Below are 27,314 nucleotides of genomic sequence, written 5' to 3' on the forward strand. Positions count from 1 at the left end.
AAAAACCTCCTGAATACCCTACCTCTCTCAGGTTAAGGTCATTTTTGATACGTAAAATTAAAAGAACAAAATAATGATTAATTTTGTAGTAAAAGTAAAATGTAAGCTACACACACACATATAAATTTAGAACAGGCCCAATTTAGGAAGCTAATAACCTATACCAGAAATTTACAAATGCAGCTTTCTTCTCCACAAGAATCACCTTTATTCTTCCTGTCCTCTTCACCCAGTCTGTTAGATCTATCGATGTAGTCATCCTTTAGCTCAAGTTGATACCTGAGAATTAGAATGACCAAAATGATTTTCTTGTCACTTTCCTGAACAGATTCCTATCAATGTATGGGTTTCTGTGGCACCCAGGCACCTAAGGGCATGAACATGGCCATGCATAACTTCAAGGACTATCAGTACCAAAGCCCAGAGATCCAAATTCTGAATATAAAACCTGCTACAATCCTTTAATTTGGTCCCCAAAACTCGTTATTGTGAGGTTATTGAGAACAATTATTCCATGGTGGTCTGGATTGGCACACAAAAGTAAATTAAGTTCAATTTACACTGGTACAACTGACTCTAAATCCCAAGAACAAGAAGTCAGTCACATCCACCTGCCTTGCCTTGCACCCCATCCCCACCCCAAAGAACTTTTGCCCTCAAGGGCTGGGCATAGGGTTCGGGGCCAACTTCGACCACCCTCATATCTGGGTTAGCAATACCAAAAGCACACTTTCAAGTTTTACTTATCTCCACCAACTGCCACTAGCAGACGTTTCAGTTGAGATGGTGAGTATCCTGTGAATTCCCACCCTTGCTCAAGTCATAGAGGATACCCAAACCAGACAACATCAAACAGTACATGATCTGCGAAGCAGTGGGAAAATTAACATACACATTTACTCATTCATTTAGTCCTAAGGGTTTAACAACTACAGACATGTCAGCATTTGCTATTATACTCGAGAAGCTGACATACTATATGTATGTCATCATTTCAAAATCTATACATGGAAAGGTACTATATTTTAATTAGAATTCTTTTAAAGAATAAGCTCAGTACTATGTAATGTAAGTACTATGTAATGTAATCTCATGACAAATTACAGGCAAGGCAGTAAAAAGAGACCACTTATTAAGACATACCAAAAGTTAGTTGAGTCATCTCTTCACCACAAATTCATTTACTCAATGAATATTGTATGAACACCTGTGTGCTAGACACTACACTGAGCACTGTAGAGAAAAGTTACCATATGGGCTTGATGTCTGCACTGAGTAGTTAATCACTGCAACACATTAAAACTCAGATTATAGGGAAGTCATAGTAACCATAGTTATCATATTTTCCTTTTCCTGTATAATTTTTTTGCTCCATTGTTAATTTCCATTTATTCCTTTTGATTCTGGCTTTGCAGAATCTTGAAGGAATACAGGGCACATGTTACCTGATAAGCACTAAAACCACTAGGCAGAATAATTTATAAATTGATAGATCCCTCCATCGTAGTGGCAAGTATGAGGCGGGAGAGGAAAAGAGAACTAAAAGGGATTATAATTCCAGCCCTGGTCAGCCTGATTCAGATGGTTGAAGCACTGTCCAGTGCATTGGAAGGTCATGGGATCAATTCCTGATCAGGGCACATACAGGAGGCAACAGATCAATATTTCTCTCTCATGCTGATTTTTATCTGTCTCTCTCCTTTCCTCCCTAAAATTATTTTTTTTTTTAAAGTGAATTTTTAAAAAGTTGATCAACCTGTGGGTCGCGACCCCTTTGGTGGTTGAACGACCCTTTCACAGGGGTCGCCTAAGACCATCCTGCATAACAGCTATTTACATTACGATTCATAACAGTAGCAACATTACAGTTATGCAGTAGCAACGAACATAATTTTATGGTTGGGTCACAACATGAGAAACCGTATTTAAAAGGTCAGAAGGTTGAGAATAACTGCCTTAGATCAACCACTTTTATAGTTTATCTACAATGTGAGCTGAGCAACTCACAATGTGCCATAAAATGAAAGCAAATCACAGACCCTCAATACATGTTAGAAAAGCTATGAGTAAGAAAGAGCAGAGGATGCTATTCCCTATACTGTAACTCTGTAAAATTATCTTAAATATTCATGGGAAAGGCTTGACTGTCAATAAAAAACACGTATTTTTTTAAACACTATCACCATAAAATGTTAAGTCTTATCTACTTCACTAGTATTGCTGTGTTTCCATCAACTTATTCCAAATCTATTACTTGTTTAAGAACACCAAACAATTTCTTTAGAATTTCATTCTTGAGCTTTTGGTCACAGGTCTCCTCCATGCTCTTTATATTCAGGATCCTGTCTCCTAAGTGCATCAGCCACACTTTTATGATTTTCTTCTGTAGCCTCTGATATTAGCAAAAATATAAAAGCAAAAAAATAAAACTGTAATTGCTGAAGTAAAGACTTTAGGAGAAAAAAATAACATAATTTTAGCTCCACAAGCTAAAACTGTTATGTGACTGTCACTGCTGGGAAGTAACTGGAAAGAGCTGGAGTTCTCCATCTATTTTATGAACTGACCAAGTTATGTGGGATCTGAAGTAGCAGATGGAGCAGCATGGTGCACCAGGCTGCAGGGAGTGTGCAAGTTTCAAGACCAAAGTGCTTTTCATAGAAGATGATGAACACTTAAAAAATGATTGCAGGTAATAAATGGCCATAATAAATTCAGAGAAAAGCTACATACCAAACTTAAGTTAGTGTACTTTTGCTTTAGTACTTATTTCTTCAGTAAGATTATTTCTGTGAGGTTTAACTGATCAGCCCATAGGTATGAAAGACAAAAGATTTGTTTCTGATATTTAATAATCTAGTGATTGAATACTGAAGAGTGCTGAACAATAGAAAAAGATAGATAGGTCAATCAGAACTTCCAAATACTGAAGAATGGAATGGTCTTCCCTTTGATCGAGCCAGGTAAGTGCTAGGGAATGCTGACCATTCCAAGCAAAGGATAAAAGCTCTATGTGTTAGCACCCTCTGCTGACTAACATGTAAAGCAAAGGAGCAGTAAACTATACTTATTAGCTTACTAGATGCCTGGTGCACAAATTCATGAATGGCAGGGGTCCCTCCACCTGGCTGATCACGGTGGTCTCACACAGTCCTGATCTTCTCACCCAGTCCCAATTGGGGCTGGGGTGGGATCACAGGAGGGCTCCAGGGCAAGTCTGGTCCTGTCTTGCCTGGTCCTGATGGGCCCCACCCCAGCAGCAAGCAACTTACTGGTTGGAACATCTGCCCCCGGGTGGTCAGTGCAAGTCGTAGCGACCAGTCAGTTGACCACTCGGTCAGACACTTAGCATATCATGCCTTTATATATATAGGTTGTAACTCACAGCACAGAATGTTCAGCATGAACTTTCCCCTGCCCCTGGTCTTGGAGACCGCATGTTCTTCTAAGGCTCTGCTCACCAAATTCAGCTGCCACATGAAGTAAATTGCATTGTGTGCGTGGAAACCCTTTGTAGGCTCCATTGCTGTGTCTTTACTTCGTTGCAGTTCCAATTACTCCAACATAAAGACAGACACCCTCATTATCAGGTAACACCATCATGGTAAGACCCCTGCTCAGCCTACTGCAGTGGTTTTTAAATAGGCCATGGGTCGCCCTAGATGGTTTGGTAGAGTAGGTACAGCCGCAGCCTGCGAACTAAAGGGTCCTAGGTTTGATTCCGGTCAAAGACACATTCCTGGATTGCGGGCTTAATCCCCAGTATGGAGCACATGCAGGAGGCGATGGATTCTCTGTCATCATTGATGTTTCTCTCTCTCTCTCTCACTCTGCCTTCCTCTCTGAAATCAATAAAAATAGTAAGTAGGCCATTAATCAAACGTTGCTGCTCTCCATCCAGTCCCCTCAAACCCTCTTTTGCTTTGACCCTCCCCACACACACACTCTGCTGCGGTCTGTAAAATGGGGTCAGGATTTCTACTTCAACCAAGGGCAAAGCTTCCACATGGCCCTCCTTCCCCGACTGTCTTTGCCCCCAGTCCTGTGGGGTTTCTCCCTCCTTCCCCTCCATCTAACTTGGTGGGCCCTGCTCTGCCCCCTCCTCATGTGACCTCCTGTCTGCAGCCTCCCACTTTCTCCTCTGGGGGCAGAGCTCTCCAAAGGCTGTGTGGGAATGGAGCGGGCTGTGCAGAGTGGGGTGGGGCAGACAAGGCAGTACAGGGTGTGCAGTGGTGGAGAGCTCTGTGGGCCAAGTCCAACCTTTGGAGAAGAGCTGGGGTGACAGGTCACCGGGAGGAGGAGGGAGGGATGTAGACCTTGTCCCGTGGGAGAGGCACTGGGTTCCTTGGCTGTCCCCACACAACAGCTTTTCTAGGCCCCTGCACAGCTATCATCCTCCACCTCTTGCTGCCTCCGCCTCAAGTTTTGGACTCAGTTTCTTTGACTCAGCCCCACCCCCCTCTCAGCTGCGTTCCAGGAGCCTGAGGCTGCACCTTGGCTTTGGGCAGCTATGCCTGGCCTGCCCCCTATAATGGTGTTACCCACTCTCCTGGAGTAGTTAGTGAAACTTAAATAAATATAAGCAGCTCTGAAGATTATAAATTGAGCACTGAGAAGGCCACAGGCTGCGGAGGGCTGCATAGTCCAGGCTCTCAGAATAGAAGCCTCCCCAGCCACCCGGTCCCTGCTGGCTCCCGCCCCCACCTGCCTCTGCCCAGGGCTCAAGACAAACCCCAGGAACTTCCTGACAGCTCTCACCTCACATCTCACTTTCCAGTCCAGCCCACCAGTGCCCACAGCAAGCTAACCTACTGGTCCGAGCGTCTGCCCCCTGGTGGTCAGTGCACGTCATAGTGACTGATCGACTGATCCAGTGGTCAAACTCACAGTGGAACTCCAGTAGAGGGAATAATTTGCATATTAGGCTTTTATTACGTAAGATATCAGCGATTTTCAACCTTATTTATCTCTGACACACATAAACTACTAAAATTCTGCAGCATGCCAAAAATATATTCGCCCATTTAAAAAAAACACAACAGGTATATTTTTGAATCGTTCACAATGAACCGCTATTTTTTGTTGACTGTTGTCTTTTTTTTTTTTTTGAAAATCTAAGGAAAAAGAGGTTAACGCCCTTGACTACAGTCAGGTATGTCATGTTTTATATATTCTTGCAGCACACCAGTTGAAAATCGATGGCTTATTTGTCACTTTCCTTTTCTGTCATGATCAATTTACCACTTCAGTACTGCTTAGAACAGAGTAATGTAGCAGAGATGAAAAATAAAATGAATTAAAGCCTATATAAATGATCTAACCACATTAATGAAGACCAGGGCAAATCCACTAAGGAAGTAAGAGTCAACTAACAGTAGAACCTAATGGAAATGAAACCTGTTTCATAAACTAGACTGGTGAGCTTGCCATTAATGGCAGGTACAATGTGAAGAATGAAATAGTGGTGAGCACTTAGTACACACACATCCATCACCCAGTACAAATCAAGTCAGAGCCACTGCATTGAGTTACTACATGCACATGGAACCATTAGATCTCAATGACTAAACATAAGTGTGTGACTGAACATAATTTGTTAACAGTTGTTAGCTTCTTCAAAGTACTGGTCTGGTTTTACTGTAGCCTGATGATGGTGTCTCACTGCTTTTCATCCCAATAACTAATATTTCAAAAGCAAAATCCTAGTCTTTGTTTCTCTCAACTTACGCCTTTTAAAACTAGCCGAATGCACCTTTACAACCAAGAACTCTACTTGGCAATTAGCATTAGAATAATTAGTAGTATTTGTTTTAAACTCACAGACTCTGAATAGTCAAAATGAAAACATTACTTACAAATCAAAAGCTTCAATTCTTTGCTTCAGTTCTGCTTCTCTGCCTTTTAGGAAATCGATATCTTTCAGTAGAAGCTGTATTTGAGCATAACTTTCTTTTGTTTCCATCTGTAGAGGAAAGCATTAATTGTAGCAAGCAAGCTGAGGAAAATAAGACAGATTTGAACTAATGGACTGCTTCCTACATTCCAGAGAACAAAGTACAGACAATTAGAGGAACAATTTCACTTTTAAAACATTCCATCTCAAGGTATGCATTTTGCCTATTCTAGTTACACAAGAATTTACCTCCTAGTCCAGGGGTGGGCAAACTTTTGGACGCGAGGGCCACAATGGGTTCTTAAACTGGTCCGGAGGGCCGGAACGAAAGCATGGATGGAGTGTGTGTATGAACTAATATAAATTCAAAGTAAACATCATTACATAAAAGGGTACGGTCTTTTTTTCTTTTAGTTTTATTCATTTCAAACGGGCCGGATCCGGCCCGCGGGCCGTAGTTTGCCCATGGCTTCCCTAGCCCAATGACTGTTACGCTATATTACCCTAATATCCCTTGTGCAGAATATCCTGACACTTCCTTAACATTTTTGTAAGTTCTCCAGAAAAAAAAAAAACAAAAAAAAACAAAATGGGGGAACTTAACAAAGTGGAATCCCCATGGTTCAATAGTCGTCTGAAAGTTTCAATTCATGGGCGGTTCTGACTCAGAATGAACAAGCTGGAATGAAACTGTGAAAAATAGATCACACTTACATTTGCGTGTTCACTGAGCAAGGATTTACTGAATATCATGTCAAAAAGCACAGTGAGCTGGATATGAAAAGATGAACAGCTACAGTCCCCATCTTTTAAAAAATTCACAATTTACTGAGGGAGAGAGAAATAATACTACAATGTGATAATTTCACAACCAGAGTCCAGTCTCCACGGCAGGAATGATGCCTAAATGAGTCTATCAATGGGATTCAGGGAAGGCGTCACCAGGAAGCATCATTGAAGCTAAAGTTTGAAGGACAGGACAGTTTTATCAGGGAGAGAAGGGGGTGAACAGTCGGGTGGCAGAGTAAAAGTATGGTGCCTTTTATGAGGATGCCAAGCTTCTCCAGTGCCTTCAGAGAATCTGACTGAATGGAGACAGGCTGTCAACTGGTTGATCTGATCTAGTCAGTCACTCATTTTAAGGTTCAAAGTGTTAGTCTGAACACAACCCATCATCTCAAAGACCAGTGCTTCCATTTATTTTTATAGCTAAAATTAACCCAATTCCCAGAAATGCCAGAAAAAATTGGAGAGGGGGTGTGGTCACCATTAATAACTGGGTTTTACTGAGAAGCTCCAAGAAAGGTTGACACTGGGAGGAAGCCTTTTAACTTCAACCATCTCCTGGTATCAGTAGTCCTGGCTGAGGAAACCATGACCCCAACCTAGTTAGGTCTGACAACCCTTGGGAAAGGAACTGTTTTTCCAAAAGAAACAATCCAATCTCTTTTGCTGGCATGCACTCCCCACCATTCCTCAACCTCTTCATGTCCTGTCCAGTCATTTTCTGGGTGACAAGATCAAATGGCCACACGGATGACACTTATAAGCCCCAGACCCTTCTACTGCAGGGACCTTTGCCTTTGCTCAGATGGAAGCACATTGCATTTGGTTTCCAACTTCACCTAGAACCCCAACCTGCAACTCTGTCCTGTTGGTCCACCCTTATTCTTCCATCTGTCTGTATCCCCAGACTTACTCCTTGATGTCTGAGACTGCCACGTATCTCTCCCTTCTCTCCTGGATTATTAGTCATCCACACTCTGCTCTGGTTCCGCTCACCATCATGCTGAACCCCAATGTCTTCAACTAAACAGGCTGCCTTTCTCAAATGAAATAAATTCAGCTCTATAAAGCTACACTCCTCAACTACGACCATTTTTCTGCCCTCATTGACCTTCCAAATCCTCCCAAGAGCTGCAACAGAACAATCACCTACAACAAGCATGTCAAACTCATGGCCCACAGGCCGCACGTGGCCCACAATGAATATGTTTGTGGCTCAGCGAATATAACAGTATGTAGCGTATTAATAAAAATTTCGTAACCTGATTTTTACAATAACCTGATTTACATAATTATTAATTACTAACTACATTTGCTAATGACTGATTATAATTGTGTTGCATTCATTTTCCTTGTGCGCCTTACGCGCAGGCGTGCCATTTCTCTCCATTAATACTAGCAGACAATATTTTAGCACCCGATGACCACATCATTAGTCTTGTACTGACTTGTTTGGTATGTGCAACAGGAAATACTTTGCTTTTGGAGAATGAGAAAAGTAGGTTTATTTGCATTGTGCTTATTAATCTGCCCAGTTATTCAGTGTCTGGGAAGTTAATGTTCAATGCAAAATACTAATTTTTATTAAAACGTTCTATTATTTTTGGTTAACGATTACTCATTTATTTTAGCCCTTTGTATCCAGCATGTCTTTATCGAAATAAACCTTTCTATGAAAATTGAAGCTTTTGTTTTGCAGCCCACATAAACTTGGTTCGTGTTAGTGTTTGAAATTCTTGACCTACATGCACTTGGTCTGGTCTACTTCAATTCCAGGTTGCCCACTTCAGCAGTACCCTCAAAACAGCTCGAGAATCCTGTCAGCTTCAGAGAGCTGCTCTGCTCCTTCTGCAACCCCCCGCCACCCAGTGGCCATTCCATACCTCTAGTCCTCTCCTTATCACTTAATTCTCACATCTGCTGCAATTTTAGTGAGGTTGTCTCACGCCCCTGACTCAGACATTCACTTCCACTCTTCCTTCCAGTAATCTCGAAAAAAGAAGTCTTAGTATCCTTTTCAAAGCTGATTCTTCCAGGTGTATTCTTGACCGCAGTCCCTACTAGTCCTCTAGGCCAGTGATGGCGAACCTATGACACGCGTACCATTTTGGGTGACACGCATCGAAAGAGACAAAAAATTGCGTATTCATATATTTGTCTCTCTCAATGGCCAGAGCTGGGCATCACTCGAGTAATATTATTACTCATGTTACTCATGATCAATTACACAATTCTAAAACCAGATGTAAGCATGTACATCAGTGTTGCGTAGCAAAGATACATTGTGAAAACATCCAAGATACACTGTTCCAATATTGGCATTAATATGAAAAGGTTAAGAATTGCACTATAAAGAGATTAATCTTTACTCAAGTCACTTTATTTTTACTCGAGTGACAAAATGCCCAATTCTGGAAACGGCCTCATTATTGTCAACATGTGCCTCGGGTAAGCTTCCTGTGCGTTCGGGTGCATTCGGCAAACGGACGCACTTGATCGCCATGTTCATTAGGAGACAGGAGTGGGAAGGTTAGAAGAAAAAGATATAAGGGGAGAAAAATGGCGGAGGTATAAACGGACGTGTCCTGTGCCTTGTCCTGGAGCAGATAAGGGTGAGCAGCTGAAACGGGTAACATACAGCCCGAATAGGCAGAGGATATTCAGCTGAGAGACAGTCTGCAGCTGGGAAAGACAGAGAACTCCCAGAAAAAAAAGGACGGTTGGAGACTGCGGCTGAAACGTCTCCCTGTGTGCCGGCTCAGCAGCGGAGACTGTGCCATCTTGAGTGGCTGTTACAGACAACCAGAGATCAGCTACTAACCTGGAAACAAGGGATCTCAAGCAGCGTGACTGCGTGAACTCAGACGAGCACTGCTTCTTCTCACAGAAAGGTTAGACTTCCCCTAAAGGTGCGGTTTGCAATTCAGGTTGGAGAGAGAACCGCGCGGGGTGAAATCTGCGCCCCAGAGTCCGTGGCCCTTGGGACCAGCGTGACCCTCAAGTGGGGAAGGGGCCCCACAGGGCTGCTGGCAGAAGGGAACGATAAAAATAAGCACATAGCTGGACTGGATGCAAAAAAGCAGCCTCGGATTCTGCCAGTCTGCCGGGTGCTTGGTGCCAGGGGCGAGTGGGTGCGTGGAGACTGTGCGCAGACCTGGAAGGTGGAGGCTTGCAAATTCGCACAACTTCTCAGGCTCTTGTTGTTACAGTTCCCCTTAGATCCGTGTGTTTGATTATTAAACCCAGTGAATGGGATTCCCCAGGTGGGGTCATTCACATAGCCTGTAGGGGAAAGATCTTTTTGGGGAACCTGGGAAACAGTGCGGGGAGTAATGATTAAAGAACCAGCTCTGGGCAGTGGACTTTCCCAAACCAGTTTCAAGTAACATAGAGAAAATAAACCCTAACTACTGGATAGAGAGGACTTATAGCCTCGGAGGTCAATCCAGACACACTGCCACCCAGAGGCAGAGCCACGAACTGTCTCTTCTGTAAATGCAAATAAAGGCAGTCTGGTAAACAAATACAACCTGCCTTAAAATCAGGACTGTGGTTTACAGCACGGAGGGACAGTGTATCGCAGGGAAATTCAACAATCTCCTAAATGCCTGGCAGGACTAAGGCGTGCCAAAAAGAAGAGTAGAAGATCTGAAGCACCTTCACTACTGCACATTTTTATCTTTTTTTCTTTTTAATTCTTTTTTCACCATTTCATAAAGAACCTATTATTATTTTTTTTATCACCTGATTTTACCTTTGTAATTACTACATTTTTTTAGCCAGTATTATTGCTATCATTTTACCACTTTTTCAAGTGTCATTTTATTTTTTTTTTCGTTATTTTATTTTGGAATTAGTGTTCTACACTCTATTTTCATCGTTCCTTTAGCATCAGTTCTCTCTATCTCACCTTTACCCTTAAGCCATAACTCTTCCTCACTTTTCCCCTTCTGTTGTCCTGTTTCTCTTACCCTATTCCTGCTTTAGATTTTCCCTATTCATTCTTTTTACCCACTGTCTAAATTTCACCCTACTTATATACCTAATTTCCAATCCCTTGCTCTAAATCCATATACACCTCTCTCTTCTCGTTCTTCACTACCCAATTTTTTTTCTCTGTCTGTCGTTTTGCTAGTGTTTGCTTGATTTTGAGTATATTTTTTTTTTTATGCTTGTTTGGGAGACTGTTTTGTTTTTCATTTTTATTTTCCTGTTTTGCTTTTTCTTTCTCTGGTTATTTTTGTGCTTCTGTTTTCCCTTGCCTCGCCTGATATTAGTGGTTGATTGTAGTTTGCATTAATCTCCAGGGGTCTGCTGCTGGAATTCATTGGGATTATTTGTGGTTCTATTAGAGTTTTCTCCCCAAATAGCCTCTTCCCCACCTCTAATTCATTCTCTCACTTTTTTTTTCTTCTTTCTTCTCTCCCTTTTCCCAATCTCATTTCGGCATTCCTTTTTGTTTTTTTCTTTCTCTCTTTAAACTTTTTCTCTTTTTTCTTCTTTATCCCCTAATTCTCTTCGCTCAGTGGTCACCTTTATTTGGGGTTATTAATATCGTAAATACATTTGTTTTCGGGGCCTTGTATGTTGTGCCTTGTTGTGTTGTATTTTGTGCCTTTAAATCAACGCATCAGAAAGAGAACTACATAACCAAACACCTGGAGAAGAGAGATCATGGTGAAAAAAGAACCAACCCACATATGAAAGAAAAACAGGCATCATCAGAAAAGGAAGTAAACGAAATGGGGGCAATGGAGGCAAGCACCCTGTCAAAGAAAGAAATCAGAGAAATGGCCATAAGGTGGATGAAAAGAATGGAAGACAAATTCACCAATATGTGTAGGAACCAAGAGGAAATGAAGAAAAACCAAGAAGAAATGAAAAATGACATCACTGCTATAAAGAACTCAATAGAAAGCATCAACAGTAGACTAGGAGAAGCAGAGGACCACATAAGCGAGCTAGGAGACAAGGTAGGAAAAAATACCCAAACAGAGCAGCTTCTAGAAAAAAAAATTAAAAAGCATGAGGACAGCCTAAGAGAACTCTGGGACAACACTAAACGAAACAACATCCAAATAACAGGGGTCCCAGAAGGAGAGGAAACTGAGCAAGGAATAGAAAACCTGTTTGAAAAAATAATAACGGAAAATTTCCCTGAGATAGGGAAGAAAAAACTCACACAAATCCAAGAAGCTCACAGAGTCCCAAACATAATGAACCCAGAAAGACCGACACCAAGGCACATAATAATTAAATTGGCAAACACCAACGACAAAGCAAGAATATTAAAAGCAGCCAGAGAGAGACAGAAAGTTACCTACAAAGGATCCTCCATCAGACTAGAGACCGATTTCTCAACAGAAACACATCAGGCAAGAAAGGAATGGAATGAAATATACAAAGTCATGCAAAGGAAGGGTCTGAATCCAAGAATACTGTACCCAGCGAGGCTATCAATCAAAATTGAGGGTCAAATCAGGAGCTTCACAGACAAAAACGGTCTACGGGAGTTTATTACAACCGAACCAGCAATGCAAGAAATGCTAAAGGGTCTGCTGTAAAAAGAAAAAATAGGAAACAAAGAAGGAACGCAAAGGTAAAGATCAAAAATGGTGACTAACAAGTTTCTATCAATAATAACTTTAAATGTAAATGGATTAAATGCCCCAGTAAAAACGCATAGGGTAAATGAGTGGATAAGAAAACATGACCCATATATCCGCTGTCTACAGGAAACCCAACTCAGAAAAAAAGACGCACACAGACTGATGGTGAAGTAATGGAAAAAGGTTTTTTAGGCCAATGGAAGTGAAAAAAAAACCGGGGTAACAATACTTATATCTAACAAATTAGATCTCAAAGTGAAGGACATAAAAAGAGATAAAGAAGGCCACTTCATAATACTAAACGGAGGAGTCCAACAAGAAGAAATAACTCTGGTAAATATATATGCACCCAATATAGGAACACCCAAATATGTAAGAAAACTTCTGGAGGAGATCAAGGGAGAGATTGACAGCAATACAATCATAGTAGGGGACCTTAACACCCCATTATCACCATTGGACAAATCCTCTAAACAAAAACTCAGCAAAGAAACATCAATCCTAAATGACTCACTAGATCAGATGGAATTAATTAACATCTTCAGAACATTTCACCCCAAACCACAGAATATACATTCTCCTCAACTGCACATTTGTCATCTTCAAAGATAGAGCATGTACTGGGTCACAGATAAAGTCTCTTCAAATTCAAGAAAATTGAAATCATATCCAGCATCTTCTCAGACCACAAACGCATAAAACTGGAAATCAACTACAACAAAAACAATCCAAGAAAATCAAACACATGGAGACTAAATAGCATGCTATTAAGCAACGACTGGGTTACCAGAGAGATCAAAGAAGAAATAAAAAACATCATGGCAACAAACAAAAATGAAAACACAACAATCCAAAACCTATGGGACACAGTGAAAGCACTCTTGAGAGGGAAGTTCACAGCTCTACAAGCCTACTGCAAGAAACAAGAAACAATGAGAATAAATGACCTAACTCTACAACGCAAAGAGTTAGAAAGAGAGCAACAAAAAAAGCCCACTCTAAGCAGAAGGAAGGAAATAACAAAGATCAGAGCGGAGATAAACAACACAGAGACCAAAAAAAACAATACAAAAGATCAACAAAAACAAGATCTGGTTCTTTGAAAGGATAAACAAGATTGATACACCTCTAGCCAGGCTCACCAAGAAACAAAGAGAGAGGACCCAAGTAAACAAAATCAGGAATGAAATAGGAGAAATAACAACAGACCCCATAGAAATACAAAGGATTGTTAGAAAATACTATGAACTCTACTCCAACACACTAGACAACCTGGAGGAAATGGACATATTCCTAGAAAAATACAACATTCCAAAACTTAATCAGGAAGAATCTAAAAATTTCAATAGGCCAATAACTATGGAGGAAATCGAAGCAGTAATCAAAAAGCTTCCAGCAAACAAAAGCCCGGGGCCAGACGGCTTCACAGGGGAGTTTTACCAAACATTGAAGGAAGAACTAAACCTATCCTCCTCAGACTATGTCAAAAGATCCAAAAGGAAGGAACACTTCCCAGCTCATTCTATGAAGCCAGCATCACCCTAACACCAAAACCAGATAAAGACAACACAATGAAAGAGAATTATAGGCCAATATCCCTCAAGAACATAGATGCCAAAATCCTCAACAAAATCCTAGCAAATCGGATCCAGCAGTACATCAAAAAGATCATACACCATGACTAAGTAGGATTTATCCCAGGGATGAAAGGATGGTACAATATCCGCAAATCAATAAATGTGATACATCACGTAAACAAATTGAGAGAAAAAAACCGTATAATCATATCAATTGATGCGGAAAAAGCATTTGACTAAATCCAACACTCTTTCTTGATAAAAACTCTCAGCAAGATAGGAATTGAGGGATCATACCTCAACATAATAAAAGCCATATATGACAAACCAATAGCCAACATCATAATCAATGGGCAAAAACTAAAATCATTCCCCTTAAAATCAGGAACAAGACAGGGATGCCCCTTCTCACCACTCCAGTTCAATACAGTACTGGAAGTACTAGCCATTGCGATCAGACAAGAAGAAATAAGAGGCATCCAGATTGGAAAAGAAGAAGTAAAACTGTCCTTATTTGCAGATGACATGATACTGTACATAAGGAACCCAAAAGACTCCATCAAAAAATTATTAGACTTAATAAATGAATTCAGCAATGTAGCAGGATACAAAATTAATGCTAAGAAATCCATGGCATTTCTTTACACCAAAAGTGAACTTACCGAGAGTGAAACTACAAAAGCAATCCCATTTACCATTGAACCAAAAAAATTAAAATACCTAGGAATAAACTTAACTAAGGAGGTAAAAGACTTATATGCAAAAAACTACAGGACACTGAAAACAGAGGTAGAGGAAGACAGAAACAGATGGAAGAACACACCGTGTTCATGGATTGGTAGAATCAACATCATCAAAATGTCCATACTACCCAAAGGAATCTATAGATTCAATGCAATCCCCATTAAATTACCAATGGCATATTTCACAAATCTAGAACGAACGTTCCAAAAATTCATCTGGAATAAAAAAAAGATCCCGAATAGCTGCAGCAATCCCGATAAAGAAGAACAAAGTAAGTGGGATCTCAATACCAGATATCAAACTGTATTACAAAGCCACTGTTCTTAAAACAGCTTGGTACTGGCACAAGAACAGACATATAGGTCAATGGAATAGAATAGAGACCCCAGAAATCGACACAAACCACTATGCCCAATTAATATTCGACAAAGGAGGCAAGAGCATACAATGGAGTCAAGACAGTCTCTTCAATAAATGCTGTTGGGAAAATTAGACAGATACATGCAAAAAGATGAAACTAGACCACCAACTCACACCATACACAAAATTAAACTCAAAATGGATAAAAACTTCAATGTAAGATGGGAAACCATAAAAATACTAGAGGAATCCACAGGCAGCGAAATTGCAAACATATGCCCAAGGAATTTCCTCTCTGATAATGCTCCTAGGGCAATGGAGACTAAAGAGGAAATAAACAAATTGGACTACATCAAAATAAAAAGCTTTTGCACAGCAACGGAAACCATCAACAAAACAACAAGAAGACCCACTGTATGGGAGAACATATTTGCCAATGATACCACCGACAGGGGTTTAATTTCCAACATTTACAGGGGTCTCATGTAACTTAACAAAAGGAAGATAAACAATCCAATAAAAAAATGGGCAACGGACCTAGATGAACACTTTTCGAAAGAGGACATACAGAAGACCGAAAGACATGAAAACATGCTCAAAGTCACTAATTATAGGAGAGATACAAATCAAAACGACAACGCGTTATCATCTCACAACTGTCAGAATGGCTATCATCAAAAAATCAACAAACAACAAGTGTTGGAGAGGATGTGGAGAAAAAGGAACCCTTCTGCACTGCTGGTGGGAATACAGACTGGTGCAGCCACTGTGGAGAACAGTATGTAGCCACCTCAAAAAACTAAAAATGGAACTCCCATTTGACCCAGTGATCCCACTAGTAGGAATATATCCCAAGAAACCAGAAACACCAATCAGAAAGGATATATGCACCCCTATGTTCATAGCAGCACAATTCACCATAGCTAAGATTTGGAAACAGCCTAAGAGCCCATCAGCAGATGAGTGGATTAGAAAACTGTGGTACATATACACAATGGAATACTATGCTGCGGTAAAAAAGAAGGAACTCTTGCCTTTTGCAACAGCATGGGTGGAACTGGAGAGCATTATGCTAAGTGAAATAAGTCAGTCAGAGAAAGATAAATACCACATGATCTCACTCATTTGTGGATTATAGAGAACAACATAGACTGATGAAAAGGGACAGATCCAAAGACTGAGAAACAGCAATCAGGCTATCAATCCCCAGAAGGAAAGTAGGGGAGGGCGGGGGTAAGGTGAAGAGATCAACCGAAGGACTTGTATACATGTATATAAGCCAAACCAATGGACATGGACAACAGGGGGATGGGAGCATGAGTGTGCGGGGAGGTTGGGGAGGCTGGGGATAATGGGGGGGAAGAGGACACATTTGTAATACCTTACCTAATAAAAAAAAAACAAAAAGATATACAGTGCAACAGTGCTCAACGAGACATTCTGCATGTCAGATAATTGATTACAGCACCATATATTTGTTGGTTATACGTACTGTTTTTGAATTGTTTTGCAACAGGAGTCAGTGCAACAACACTGCTAAAAGTTAATAGGTAAGAAAACTATCAACCTTTTATAAAAAATGCCGTCATTTATATTTATTTTTGCAGCCTTGTGATGGAGAATCAAAAAAATAAAAAAGCAAGATTGAATGATAAGGGAAGTGGAAGTAGCAGTAGCCGACCCTTAAAAAGACATATGCACTGAGATGTACGGGATTGTCAACAGAAACAACAATTCATTGTGCATAGTGTTTAATGAAACAGTAGTAAGCAGAACGTGGAATGTAAAGAGACATTTTGAAACTAATCATTGTCAGTTCTTGAAAAAAAGTATTGATGAGAGGAAGGAATGCATTTCTAGGCAGCTACACCTCTATAAAAGTCAATCAAATTCCATCATTAAATTTGTAAGATGCTCTACAAATTTAATATCAGCAAGTTACTATATTGCTCTCTCCATAGCTCAGCATGGAAAAAACCCTCAGTGACAGAGAATTTAGTAAGGAAACATTTCTAAGAGGTGCACCAGCTCTATTTCACGATATGAAAAAAAAAGATGATGTTATTAAAAGAATTTCTAAGTTACCACTCAGTAGAAATACTATCAAAGGCAGAATAGCTCTCATAGCCAGTTAGCCTGGAGGCCAAATCACCCCCGGTATTGCCGACAACAATCAAGGCTTAACTACAACAAGACTGCGCACAAAGACCACTAGGGGGTGCACCAAGAAAAGATAAAAAAATGCGGAGACAAAGAAATAGGACGCAAATGTCAGAAATGGAAGATATAGAGCTTAAAACCATACTTTTAAGGTCTCTCAAGAACTGTCTAGAAGCTGCTGATAAACTTAGTAAGGCCCTCGAAAAGACTGGTGAGACCGCCGATAAATGTAGTGAGATCCTCAAGAAATCTAATGAGACCCTCGATGTTGTGATAAAGAACCAACTAGAAATTAAGCATACACTGACTGAAATAAAGAATACTATACAGACACCCAACAGCAGACCAGAGGAGCGCAAGAATCAAGTCAAAGATTCGAAATGCGAAGAAGCAAAGAACACCCAACTGGAAAAGCAAAAAGAAAAAAGAATCCGAAAATACGAAGATAGTGTAAGGAGCCTCTGGGACAGCTTCAAGCGTACCAACATCAGAATTATAGGGGTGCCAGAAGATGAGAGAGACCAAGATATTGAAAACCTATTTGAAGAAATAATGACAGAAAACTTCCCCCACCTGGTGAAAGAAATAGACTTACAGGTCCAGGAAGCGCAGAGAACCCCAAACAAAAGGAATCCAAAGGGGACCACACCAAGACACATCATAATTAAAATGCCAAGAGCAAAAGACAAAGAGAGAATCTTAAAAGCAGCAAGAGAAAGAAACTCAGTTACCTACAAGGGAATACCCATACGACTGTCAGCTCATTTCTCAACAGAAACTTTGCAGGCCAGAAGGGAGTGGCAAGAAATACTCAAAGTGATGAATACCAAGAACCTACAACCAAGATTACTTTATCCAGCAAAGCTATCATTCAGAACTGAAGGTCAGATAAAGAGCTTCACAGATAAGGAAAAGCTAAAGGAGTTCATCACCACCAAACCAGTATTATATGAGATGCTGAAAGGTATCCTTTAAGAAGAGGAAGAAGAAGAAAAAGGTAAAGATACAAATTATGAACAACAAACATGCATCTATCAACAAGTGAATCTAAGAATCAAGTGAATAAATAATCTGGTGATCATAATAGAATCAGGGACATAGAAAAAAAAATCATACACCTATGGGTGAGGACAGTAGCGTGTGGGGGTAAGGGCAGAGGGTGGGGTGGGAACTGGGTGGCAGGGAGCTATGGGGGGAAAATAGAGGAACAACTGTAATAATCTGAACAATAAAGATTTAATTTTAAAAAAAGGTAGAATAACAAATCTTGACAAAAACGTACAAAGTCAATAAAAAAAAGACTTAAATAGATGTAAATATTTTTTGATTTCTCTTGATGAAACTACTGATGTCACATCATATGCTCGGTTGGCCATTATTGCTAGATATTCTGATGGTCTCACTATGAGAGAAGAGTTGATAAAGTTAGAATAAGTGCCAATGAGTACATCAGGAAACCAAATATGTAAAGTTGTTATAAAAACATTCAGTGTCCTAAACATTGATATCTCTAAAATTGTGTCAGTCACGACAGACGGGGCACCAAAGATGGTGGGAAAAAAGTGGGATTCCTGAAATTGTTTATGGAAGCTATTAGACATCCACTTGCACCTTTTCATTGCATTATCCATCAGGAGGTGTTGTGTGCCAAATCGGGATTCTCTGAATTGAATGATTTAATGTCAGTTGTAACAAAAATTGTGAATTTTATAGCTTCTCGACCCCTTCACAAGCGAGAATTTTCTGTACTTTTACAGGAAGTTGATTCAACCTACAGTGGACTACTGATGTTCAATCGTGTGAGATGGCTAAGTCAAGGAAAACTACTTGAGCGATTTGTGGAGTGCTTTGAAGAAATTATGGTATTTATTGAGAATAAGGATCTGGCAAACTTTCCTCAGATCAATGATCATAAGTGGGTCAGCAATTTGATGTTTTTTACAGATCTCTCTGTTCATATGAATGAACTGAACTTAAAATTACAAGGTTTTGGCAAAAATATTGACGTTATGTTTGGATACATCAAATCTTTTGAAAGTAAACTTAAAATTTTCAAGCGAGATATTGAAACTAAAACTCGTATTTTCCTCAGATGAAAAAGTATTTCGAGAAGGCTACTACAAGTGTAATGGAGTCTATACTTATGTACCAGAATATAGTAAACACGTTCTTTGAACAGTTCAGCGAAAGATTCAACCAATTTAGAAGCCTAGAACAGACCATTAAAATAATTAAGTATCTGGATGTAGTTTACAGTACTTTGGAATTGAATAATTTCCAATGGATGCAAATTGATGATTTAGAGATGCAACTTGCAGATTTTCAAGGTAGCATTTGGACTCGTGTTTGTCGACTTAAGGTCGAAACTTGAAAATCTGGAACGAAATCGTTTGAAACATGAAGAGTGCAACTATGAAGAAGAAATTTTGAGTGCTTGGAACAGAGTTCCTGACACTTTTAGCAATATAAAAAATCTAGCAATGGCTTTGCTAACAATTTTTTCATCAACATATTTTTGTGAGACTTTGTTCTCAGCATTAAATAATATTAAAATGAACAAAAGGAACCGGCTAACATGATGTTAGTGGCGCTTGCTTGGCTTTGAAGTGCACCAAGTATGAACCTGCAATCGAAGAATTAGCAGACAAACTTCAGCACCAAAAAAGTCACTAATTTCTAGTTTTCGTACCATTTGATTATCATTGTTTGTTTTTTTTTAACTTTTTATTTTTTATTTATTTATTTATTTATTTATTTATTTATTTATTTATTTTATTTATTTTAATTTATTGCTTAAAGTATTCCAAAGGGTATTACATATGTCTCCATTTTATTCCCCCGCCCTAGACAGTCCCCTAGCCTCCCCTATCCCCCAATGTCTTATGTCCACTGGTTATGCTTATATGCATGCATACAAGTCCTTTAGTTGATCTCTTACCCCCCTACCTCCTGCCCCCCAACCCTCCCCGGCCTTCCCGCTGCAGTTTGACAATCTGTTTGAGGCAGGCCTGCCTCTGTATCTATTATTGTTCAAAAGTTTATAACGGTCTCTATTATCCATGAATGAGTGAGATCATGTGGTATTTTTCCTTCATTGACTGGCTTATTTCACTTAGCATAATGCTCTCCAGTTCCATCCATGACGTTGCAAATGGTAATGATTATCATTGTTTTTATTATTATTTTTTCTTAAATGTACATTGTTTTTCTGTTTTTGTTCATTTTATACATATTTTTGGTTGATTTTTCTTTGTTAAATGGCATTTACATATATAAAATAAATATCAAAAATATAAATCTTTTTTTATTATGGTTGCAAGTATCAAAAAAATATATGAATATTTCTATATGTGACATGGCACCAGAGTTAAGTTAGGGTTTTTCAAAATTTTTGACACGCCAAGCTCAAAACGTTCACCATCACTGCTCTAGGTCCTCAAGTGTTCCAGCAAATGTCTCATCTCACCCCTGGACTTTTAGCAAATCTACAAGCAGCTGCAGGAAGGAGCCATCCAGTAAATGATTTTAAAATATTGCCTTCTGGTGCTTTTGAATTCTCTCAAGGAACATCTTTTCCCAAGAAGGCTTCCGATCTTGCTTGACAAGCTCTCCAACATCATTCCCAAACCACTAACTCCTCAGACTTTCCTTTCTCTTCCATTTTAATTTGTACTACTTCAGTATTTTTAAAATGCTTCAACTGCAAATTGACTACAAATCATTGTAAATAATAATACTAAACAATTAGTAACAAATTCTCCATGTTTAAGTTCAATATTCATTAATTATACAGGGTATCCCCCCCAAAATGTATACACACTCTAACAGCCGATAGCTCAATTGTGAAAATGTTGTTTAATATACACTGCCTTTATAATTATTCAAGGTGTGTTTATATATTTTTGGGACACCCTATATTTATAGTTTAATTCATCTTTGGTCTCATTAACTGTTCCTGTAAAACTCATTCAAAAGGCAAAAAGAAACAACAGCAAGTGGAAAAAAAATAATAACATGCACAAGAGTATATATCATATTAACTATATAATGAAAGCCATATATGCAAATTGTCCCCTTCACCGGGAGTTCAAGCAGGGGCAGGGCTGGCCAACCACCTGCAGCCCGTCCCCTGAGACCAGCCCCACCTGGCAGCAGGTGGCCAGGGAAAGGGAGGCCCCACCAGCAGGTAGCTACTAGGGAACCTACACATGCACTGGGCCTCTAGTTTATTAAAGATTCTAGATATTTTCCTATATACCTAAGATTAAGAATGAAAAGATAAGCAAAAATACCACTTTTGTTAACAGCAACAAGATAAACTTACCCTTTCATGCATTTCTGCCTGAAGCTGCTGTTCTTGTTCTCTCTTATATTCATTTAACTTTATTTCTAGAGTTCCTAATGTTGGATGCTGAGGGTAAGCACCTGAAAACTGATCATCAATATGTTGAAGCTTCTCAGCTATTAAAAAAAACATAAACAGGGCAGAGGACTCAGGGTAGGTGAGCAAGAAGTCTGTTCAAAAGCAAAGAGTACAGGGATACGGACAGGGGGCATCTGCAATTTACTCTGAACCAATTCAAAAAATTGAGATAGATTACTGGATGAACAGAAAGTGATCAAGCAAACATAATACAAACTTACTGGTGAACTGTAAAACTTTCAACTTTTTTGAATGCTGGAAAATTTCCATCATAAAAGTCAGGATAAAGAAAGCAAAAGGTAGGTCAGAAAACAATGGCATCTTTTTCCAGTCTCCAAGTGCCAAAGAGTTCTTTTATGGTCTTTGGTGAAAGCTGAGTCACATGTTCAAAACACTGATCTTAAAATGAATCAGAGATTCTTAGTTTTAAGTCTTCCATTTTACAGAGACACAGGTGCCCACACAGTGTAGGTGACTCCCAGAGGGCTTAGCAACTACACAACGGCATAACTGGGACAAAAGCCAGGTCTGCTATTTCTCTCATTCCAGTGCTCTCTGCAGCAGACCCGAAGCCCTCAAACCAAATATGGATTAGAATCAAACATTAACAGAGTGCAAAACCCACACGAGAGTGCAATCTCAATCATGTAAACACCAGTGCCCACTAAAAAGTATGCACAGGAAAAAAAGACTGGCAGAATCAGATTAAGATATTTGAATTTATTGTCTAACAAGTTATTGCTTTTAATGAGTAAGGAGGAGCCAGGATTAATCACAGCATTTTAGCCACCTGTTTCCCTTCTGAGCATACGCCTAAAGGCAGGATGGTACTGTATGTAGAAAGGCTGTCCCATGGAAAAGGATCTGGATCATGGACCAGAAAACTTGGACTCCAGTATCACTTTTCCTTCATCTGGTGACCTTGGTTTCCTCAACTATAACATGAAGTGACGGGCCACTGACTTCTCTAGTTTTCCGCAATGCAAATAGTCTAGGATCTTCTCACGTTAATGGCTATACGATAAAGTTAGATGAGTCACAGGGAAGAGCCTCCCAGTTGAGGGGTTGACCCAACAAACAAGAACATGGGCCTTTGCATCCACCTGGTGATCACAGAGGGAGGGGCAGCACTGAAGGTAGGACTGTGCTGACACAATGGGAAATGAGCACTCCACCTGCACACAGTTTAGGAACACACACAACATAGGAAAGCAGATCTTTTTCTTCATTCAAAAAGAAAATAGAAACCTGGAATCAGGAAAAAAGCCTGAAATTACCAAGAGAGTCTTTGCTAGGCAAAATTGCACTTGTCTGAGGGTCCATGTCACAAGTCTCTTTAGCTTGATGATATTCTGCCATTTCTTTTAAAAACTCCACGAGAAAACCTAAAAAACACAATGTACATAGTTTTGTCTCACAACTTTCATTCAACCATTACTCAGTCACTTTATAAATTTTGGACTTATAACATTATCCTGTTGTACGTTATATATCTCTTAAGAATAATTTCTGAAGGAAGTCCTTCCCAAGCATGATACAAAAATCTAGAAGTGATAAAGAGAAATATTTAATAACATAAAAATTAAGAACTTATATATGGCATGAAATAAAGTCAAAAGACAAATGACACACTGGAAGAAAATATTTGCTATAATGAGGAGAAAGCACACTAACTTTCATAATATTAAAGAGATCTAATAAATCAGTAAGACAATTTAATGTCGATAAACAAAATCCTAAGAAAATGCAAATTAATACTAAAACAAAGGGGTCCTATTTTCCCAATAAGACTGCTAAGATTAAAACTCTGATCATACTTGAAGTGCTGGCAAGAAAGCGGGGAAGTCGGCAGGTTCAATCACTCAGGAGGGAAATTTGTTAGTGTTTGTGTATTCAAAAAGACATGTGTTCTTTAACCTAGTCTTTTCACCTCTAGGAATTCACACAGCTACACTTCCACAGGGAAACAAAGAGTGTACACTGCACACCGCTTCTAATGGCAAAACCCAAACAATAAAACAACAAAATCTCAATCAACAGGTGCTTAATTAACTATGTTCTTCACGATTAATTCATTTAAATATATAATACTAGAGGCCAGGTGCACAAAATTCATGCACGGGGTAGGGGGAAAGAGTGGGGTAAGGGAGTGGTGAGGGAGGATCCCTCAGCCTGGCCTGCACCCTCTCCAAATCAGGACCCCTCGGGGAATGTCCAACTGCCAGGAATGGGTCTAAACCGGCAGTCCAATATCCATCTCCCAATCTGGAACCGCTGGTTCCTATCCGCTCACCTGCCTGCCTGATTGCCCCAACTGCTCTCCCCTGCTGGCCTGATTGCCCCTAATTGCCTCTGCCTCGGCCCTCACCAACATGGCTTTGTCCAGAAGGATGTCTGGAAGACATCCAGTCTGATTAGCGTATTACCCTTATATTAGTAGTAGAGGCCCGGTGCACAAAAATTTGTGCACTCGGGGGGGGGTGGGGGGGAAGAGGGGATGCCTCAGCCCGGCCTGTGCCCTCTCGCAGTCTGGGACCCCTCGGGAAATAACAACCTGCTGGATTAGGCCTGCTCCCGGGTGGCAGAGGGCAGGCCCAATCCCTAGGTGCAGTCCCTGGTCCGGCTCAGAGCAGGGCCGATTGGGGGGTTGGGGCACCACCCCATGTCACACTCAAGGCAGGTCTGATGGGGAAGTTGCGGCGCCACCCCCTGTCACGCACAGAGCCGGGACAATCAGGGGGTTTGGGCGCTGCCCCCTGTCACGCACAGAGCAGGGCCCTAATCTGTGTGTGACAGGGTAGAGCCATAACCTCCCCATTGGCCCTGCCCTGAGTGTGACAGTGGCAGCGCCCCAACCCCCTGATGGGCCCTGCACTGTGTGTGACAGGGTGCGGCGCCCCAACCCCCACATGGGCCCTGCTCTGTGTGTGACGGGGTGGAGCCGCAACCTCCCCATCAGCCCTGCACTGAGTGTGACAGGGGGCAGCACCCCAACCCCCCAATCGGCCCTACCCTGAGCGTTACTGAGGGTGGCATCACAACCCCCTGATCGGCCCTGCTCTGTGTATGATGGGGGGAGCTCCCCAACCCCCCAATCGGCCCTGCTCTGTGCATGACAGGGGGGAGCTACCTAACCCCCTGATGGGCCCTGCTCTGTGTGTGACAGGGTACGGAGCCCCAACCCCCCTGATGGGCCCTGCTCTGAGCGTGACAGGGGGCAGTGCCCCAAGCCCCCAATCAGCCCTACCCTGAGCGTGACTAGAGGTGGCATCGCAACCTTCTGATCTGCCCTGCTCTGTGCATGACAGGGGGCGGCGCCCCAACTCCCCTGTCGGCCCTGCTCTGAGCCCGACCAGGAGCTGCGGTGCAGGCATCTAGGGATTGGGCCTGCCCTCTGCCACCCGGGAGTGGGCCTAAGCCAGCAGGTCGTAATCTCCCGAGGGGTCCCAGACTGTAAGAGGACACAAGTGGGGCTGAGGGACACCCCCCACCCCCGCCAGTGCACAAATTTTTGTGCATCCGGCCTCTAGTAACTACGTAATTGACTAATGCTCAGGCAAACTTAAATACAGCATATTTAAGTTTCAAGTTTTTCAAATACTAACACTGTTCAAGATTTCTTAAAACTTCTGAGTAAGAAACTTTTGGACAACTACAGCTAATAGAAAGAGAATTAAAACATAGGGACAACATAAAGAGTGCACCCTAATGTTAATTATGGATTTTAGGTGACAATGATGCCACCATGTAGGCTCATTGACTGTATAAATGTTGATCATGGGGAAGGCTGTGCATGAAGGAGGAGGAGACATACAGAAACTCTCCGTTCTGTTCAATTTTGCTATGAAGCTGCTCTAAAATGTTAAGTCAATTTAAAAAATATATGGAAAGTTTGCTATATCTGCCTTTAAGATAAAATGTAACTAATATGTTCAAAGGCAATGGTGTAGGAATACAGTTAAAATAATTAAGAAGTGGTAAACATATGTTTTAATACTTGAGGATTAAAACAGGTTTCAAAAAAATTAATGTATTCTTTATTTCTCTTATCTAAAGAGCACATTTTAGAGATCTAGATTTACTGCCCTGTGTTGCCATCTTGAAATCCTGTGACCTTAAGCAAATTACCCACTTCTGCAGACTCTGGTTTCTCATGTGGGACACAGGTATACCTGCCTATTAAGAGGGTGCTCCTGCCCTGGCTGGAAGGCTCAGTGAATAGAGCGTTGGCCTGGGGACTGACAGGTCCGGGTTCGATTCCAGTCAAGGGCACATGCCCAAGTTGTGGGCTCAATCCACAGTAGGGGGGCATGCGGGAAGCAGCCAATCAATGATTCTCTCTCATCATTGATATTTCTCTCTCTCTCTCCCTCTCCCTTCCTCTCTGAAATCAATAAAATATGTTTTAAAAAGAAGAGGGCACTCCCTTCCACTGAAATGGTGGAGGACTTCCACTCAATACAGGGTGCATCAATTCGTGAATGACCTGCTTTCTCAGTTGTGTCTAGCTCAATGACAAAAAAGAAAAAAACAAACAAAAAAAAAAACAAATGGGAACAAACTTTCAGGTTTGCTGCACTAGGAATACACAGATTTGCCACACAAATTAGAATCGTTTTATTAGAATCGTTTTATTTAGGCCTGCTCCCGGGTGGCAGAGGGCAGGCCCAATCCCTAGGTGCAGTCCCTGGTCCGGCTCAGAGCAGGGCTGATTTGGGAGTTGGGGCGCCGCCCCCTGTCATGCACAAAGCAGGGTGGATTGGGAGGTTGTGATGCCACCCTCAGTCATGCTCAGGGTAGGGCCGATTGGGGGTTTGGGGCACCGCCCCCCGTCACACTCAAGGCAGGTCTGATGGGGGAGTTGTTTTAGATCCATGGCCAAAAGTTAGTACTACTCTGCTGCACACTTTGTCTTACTCTATGAGATAAGCAGCCCATGGATTCTGGCCAGAGAAGCTGTTTTCACCTGCTTCCAAGTGAATTGCTGCTTAGTCAGAACACATGAAGACTCTAACTATCTTCCCTATGAGTCCATTTCAGCAGTCTTTGATTCAGATAGCATGTATAAGAGAAAATTCTGTTGCTTCCTCAACTCTCTGTGGATTGATGAAGAATATGAAAATAATATTGGAAGAAATATTGGGTGCTGGTTTCGATTCTGGTCAAGGGCACATGTCCAGGTTGCAGGACACCAGCTCCAGTTGAGGGTGTGCAGGAGGCAGCTGATCAATGATTCTCTCTCATCATTCATTTTTCTATCTCTCTCTCCCTCTCCCTTCCTCTCTGAAATCAATAAAAATATATTTTTAAAAATGCACTTCCATATATATTATTTACATCTCAAGGCACTGTGAAATACAGTAATTTTCCCACATTTTATAAATATGAAAACTTAGGTTCAAAGTGGGTAATTTTCTTCAAGGTTATAATGTGTTAGTTTTCCTTTGAGTTTTAAGAAAACCTCTAAATTAACTGAACTACTGAATATTGTCCTAATCTACTTTGCATATAATCTGGAAACATATTAATTGAGCAGAGCTCAAGACTATGTTGCCTATATCCACGCAACGTATTCATATCAATACTATACAAGCAGGAAACAAATAGTGTTGCTATACCTCTATCTTCTATCCTACACCTGAAAAGAACAAGAGTATATAACTACAAGTTCAGAACAGTACTTACACATCAAAAATCCTATAGTACAAAAGACATTTATACTGAGAAGAATACACATGCTCTGCCAAAGAGCCTTAAAAAAA

General features: G+C 40.8%; 1 pseudogene across 1 annotated transcript in view; it reads right to left on the reverse strand.

Annotated features, from left to right (window-relative positions):
- LOC308512491 (centriole and centriolar satellite protein OFD1-like) overlaps positions 1-27,314 on the reverse strand; it is a 119,503-nt pseudogene that overhangs the window by 75,717 nt on the left and 16,472 nt on the right. The window contains exons 2-7 of the transcript in view: positions 22,830-22,937; positions 21,454-21,590; positions 20,667-20,829; positions 5,864-5,962; positions 2,274-2,369; positions 206-279 (exon numbers count right to left, since the gene is read on the reverse strand). The product of the transcript in view is annotated as a centriole and centriolar satellite protein OFD1-like (transcript). The remainder of the gene's footprint in view (positions 1-205; positions 280-2,273; positions 2,370-5,863; positions 5,963-20,666; positions 20,830-21,453; positions 21,591-22,829; positions 22,938-27,314) is intronic.

Source organism: Myotis nattereri (assembly GCF_964212035.1).
Source record: "Myotis nattereri genome assembly, chromosome: Y".
Taxonomy (NCBI): domain Eukaryota; kingdom Metazoa; phylum Chordata; class Mammalia; order Chiroptera; family Vespertilionidae; genus Myotis; species Myotis nattereri.